We start from the raw sequence: 5,125 nt of genomic DNA on the forward strand, positions 1-5,125 counted from the left end.
CATTACCCATTTAAGCCGTCTCCAGCCATTATTAGTCTCAAAGTGGGTTCCTCGTCATCGAAAATGTAAAATGGGTTGTAATTATAATAAATGCAAGATAATTGCATGTGGGTTATCATAATTTGGATGGGAAATAATATTAATAGTGTCATAAAACAAAGGGGTCTTGGTGTAATGGATGATCAGTCTCTTAAACCATCCAAGCAGTGTGCTGTTACTAGTGGTAAGGCAAATAGGATTTTAGGTTGTATCTACAGAAATATAGAATACAAGTGTAAAGAGGTTATAATTTCATTGGTTACTGGTTAGGCCACATTTGGAGTACTATGTTCAGTCTTGGGCTCCTTACCTTAGGAAGGACAATGAATTGTTGGAAAGGGTTCAGAGGAGAATTACTAGAATGGGGCCTGGGATAGAGGATTTGTTATATGAGGAGAGAGTAGATCTTTGAAACTGTTTTCTCTTGAAAAAAGGAGAGCTAGTGGCGATCTGATTGAGGTGTTTAAGATTGTAAAGGGAATTGAAAGTGTTGATGCATCATCTTTTTTCATACTTAACAGTGATAATAATAGGACTAGGGGACACGAATATAAATTTTGGCAAGGTAGGAATCAGCTTAAGCTAAGACAGTTTTATTTTTATAACAGGGTGGTTGGCCTCTGGAATGGGTTGCTTTCAGATGTTGTGGCGGAAGTAAACTTAAGTGAGTTTAAGAGAAAACTTGACAAGGATATAAGTGATAAGGGCTGACTTTAAGATTTTTGTTATTTATTTATTATAGTTTAGATTAGAGGATGGGTCAGCCAAGATGGACCAGTAGGCCCCCTGTTGTCCCTAAACATTGTTGTATGAGTTAAATGTTTACTGTTCTGTAGGATAATTGCATATGAATGTCACTCCTCAAACATTTTTAGAACAAAAAGAAATTGAAAATAGCTGGAGAGTGCTCAGAATAATGCAGTTCAATTTTTAAACCCCCATAATGGAGTTATCTTTTTCTATGAATGTCACTTATTTTTAATATTGAAACTTCTAAAGGATAGTCACATGTTGAAGTAATAAATGTCTGTTCTAAAGATATCTTATGGCCCTATATGAATAGCTGTAGTTCATTCAAAACTATTAAATTTCACTATTAAAGCCCTCAAAAAGTTACACTTCTTCATTGTAAATGTTAGTTATTTTTGCCATCTTGAGGAATATCTGAATATGGACATCACAAATAATAAGTATTAGTCTAAATTCAGTCAATTAGTTTGCAAGTGTTTCAACTAAACAGCTGTATTTGGTGAAGATGTTCAACATGTTAACTTTCTCTACTAAAACACAAAATAAGCCAATTGGTAATAAGTTAATATTTCAAAAGCTAATCATTTGTGTTCCTGCCTATTAAATGACACACTAATATTGCACAACATGAATACACATCTTTCTAAAGTAAGGTAAATTCATGATTAATGAAAGGTTATTTAAGGACATGAAAAGTTTTTTCGTTTATATGGAATTGTAAAAAATGCAAAAATGAACATAAAAACTGAAAAACAGTTGTGAAACTGCAAATTTGCATGTATCTCCGCAGGGACCCAACAAACTTAATGCGAATTTTGTAAAGATCCATCAACAGGGGCCAAAATAGTGGTAAAAAATGCTCATAAAAACAGCAAAATGCAAAATTGAAAATTTTTATGTATCTCCCCATGAAGCAAATGAACCTCCATACCAAATTTGGTGAAGATCCATCTACAGGAAGTGAGGTAGTGGTTAAAAACACGAAAATGCTCATAAAAACTGAAAAATGGAAAACTGAAAATTTTTATGTTCCCCTGCATGGACCTAATGAATGTCCATACCAATTTTGCTGAAGATCCATCCACACCCTGTGAAGTAGTTATATGGACATACAAACAGTAATGTAATATTTATATAGACTTATGTGATAGAGTTTATTAGATATTTTTGGAGGGAAGTATTAAAAACATTAATTGACAAAAATAGTTGCTATGAGCTAAGTAATAATAAACATCTGATATTTTCATATAAAACACTTAAGGCAAATCTAAAGTATACCCTACTCCATGATATATGCTACCCCAGGCTATTATATAGACATTTTTTCAGAGCATAAAATAAAGACCACTGAAATAATGCATGACAAATTTAATACTTATAAAATTGTAACTATATCTTCCTACATAAGCTAGGCCTAATTGACAAAGTTGTTTGTCTATAGCTTGGGCCTAGTTATTAAATACCTTTAAGCAGCCTAGAGCAAAAATCATAATTACAACAGTTTGTCATCTTTGTACCACAGTGGTTACTATCCATTAGATTCAGTACTTTTCATGAAGGCAGAACCTCGATTATATAAACATCCAAATAAGGATGCAGAAACCAGTAAAATAATAACAAATGACTATCTGCATTCGTCTATTACAACATATGATTGATAATATATTACCTACCTAAACAAACAATGTCAGCATGTTTATTTGATGTGTAAGGTGTATTCCTACATGCACTTTTATCCAAACAAGTATGGCATGTTAGAGCTCAGCAAATTTGTTGAGGCCAAAACATAACTTAGAGTTTAATATTTTTGTGTTTTTAGCATAAATGTGCCCAATGATATCAGGTCTTTTAACTACAAATGGTAGTCATAACTCTGAAAAATATCAATTAAGTTGTCAAAGTTCTGTTGATTTCCATGGAGATTCAAATTCATGGGAGAAAAACAATTGTCAAAAACAATGAAAGCTTACAAATTAGAATTAATACATAATATTACTACAGAAGTTCTCTGGATAGACTGAGTGTTTTGTTTTTTGTGTGTAAGACATGTAATAGTTTAGCTTATAAAGTACATGTTGTGTGACAATTTTCAATTGTTTTAAGGGCATCAAAAACTGTGGAGAAGTCTGAATTCATGAAGCATTAATTACTTGACTTCAAAGTTATCAGCTGTTATACAAACCCATGCTCAGAAGGCACATAAAACTTGGTATACCAAGAGATATTTTCCATGCTTTAAAATCATGAGCTTGTTTTTGTAATCAAGGAATGAGTCAAGTTGATGCTGCTATCAGATTATCTGATTGCTTATTATCATTAGGGGGGCACAAGTGAAGGTGTAATGAGAAGAGGCTGTCACTGTAACTTGTGTGGTTGTTGGTATGGGCCATGGTCTGATGTAAATTAATATAATGATGTCAAAATAGCAGTATAGGTTCAATGGCTGGATAACATAATACCTAACTTTCAGTTGTGAATATATATTTTGAACCTTATTTCAAATAACTTGGCATTTTCACCCATTAAAAAAAAGAACAAATCTAGATAATTTATTCTTTATGCAATATATATGATTACGTTGGTTTTGTTTACAGTAGAAGACCAGTAAAGTTTGACTGCTAGCTGTAGAAAGAATATAGAATATAATGAAGATTATAAATAAGAGCTTTAACCTATTATCTTAACACCATTTTAGTTTGTAGGAGCATTAATGTAAACTCTGCTTTCAATACGGTATGCTACCTTCTCTCACATAAATAGCTATTCTCATTCAGTACTGCCCTCATGGTTGAGGTACTTGTAGATTATTACGGTTCTTCCTCTTCTGCTATCCCTCACTGCTTATTATTCTGAGGATGTTAATGTGCTTGGGGTGGTTATGGTCATTGTTACTTTTGAGGGAGATGGTTTACATGATGCAAACATTTTTTTTTGATACTAGATATTGGGTTCCCATATCAATCTTTTCATTTCATGTATTAACATGTGCCCCATTCATGGGTCTGGGGTTTCTTGATTCCCTCCAGCTTCATGAACTTGGGGTGAAGATGGTATGATCCTCTTTCCTACCCCCATCAGATGGCTGAGTTTTGGATTTTAGTTGACTTGTCACCAGTATGATCCTCTTTTTTTGCCCCCACATGGATGTCATTTCCTGGTGGTCTGGGCTTTGGATTGTAGTCAACTTGCCGGCTGTGTGATCCTCTTTCCTACCCCCACATGGATGTTGGTGGCTGGGTTTTGAATTATAGTTGACTTACCAATGGTATGATTCTCATCCTACCCTCGTGTGGATGTTAGTTCCCTGTGGCATGAATTTTGGATGTAGTTGATTTGCTGTGCACAGTCCATCATGTCCTGTACATCTTGGACACATCCTTTTAATTGTACCCACTTTTATATTTTCTGGGATAGAGTTGCATAAATACTACATGGTTCAGACCCTAGTTTTCTTCTTCTTGGATGTGCTCTTCTGTTTTCTGCCCATATGTGGGACATATTTCTACGATGGACTGAAGAGTATACCTAGTTCAGAAGTGGTACAGTCCCCCACATCAGATCTTACAATCTGACTGTCTCCTCTTAGGGAGTGTCCTTTAGACGCAGGCTGGCATGGCCAGGTGATTAGGGAGCTCAACTCATAATTTGTGGGTAGTGGGTTTGAATCCCCATCCTATCAAACATGCTCACCCTTTCAGCTGTGGGGACATTATAATGTTAGGGTCAATCCCACTATTCGTTGGTAAAAGATTAGTCCAAGAGCTGGCAGTGGGTGGTGATGACTTGCTGTCTTCCTTCTAGCCTTACACTGCTAAATTAGGGACAACTAGTGCAGATAGCCCTCATGTAGCTTTCCACGAAATTCAAAACAAACAAACAAACCTTCAGATGCTTTTGAAGGATACTACTTTCTTTCCCTCGCACCAGTTGCTCTACCTATTCTATGTGAAATTCTCGCTACTTATGTAAGTGGAGGTGATGTACCATATCAGAAGTTATAATTTTTCTGTACTGAAAATGTATTTCAGACAGTTACTTACCTCCCTTCACATTTCCCACCCTTCTTTCCCACAGAAAACTGGTGCTTCCATCTTCTGCCAAAACTCGAAGCGATAGTTTAGTAGAATTGAATAGATGGAATCACACACGTTATAGATAGTATGTCACACTCTTATTGGTGGAGGGTTGAGGCATGATGATATGCATAAGAGACGCACTGGAATCAGTCAATTCCAGTTGAGGGGAGTTAAAAGGTTTGTGGCATGCATAAAAATGTTTTTTTTGCATATAGAAGGCAGCACTGAACAAGATTAGCTATTTATGTGAGAAGAGGTAA

This window comes from Limulus polyphemus, unplaced genomic scaffold (genome assembly GCF_000517525.1).
Source record: "Limulus polyphemus unplaced genomic scaffold, Limulus_polyphemus-2.1.2 Scaffold834, whole genome shotgun sequence".
In the NCBI taxonomy this organism is placed as follows: domain Eukaryota; kingdom Metazoa; phylum Arthropoda; class Merostomata; order Xiphosura; family Limulidae; genus Limulus; species Limulus polyphemus.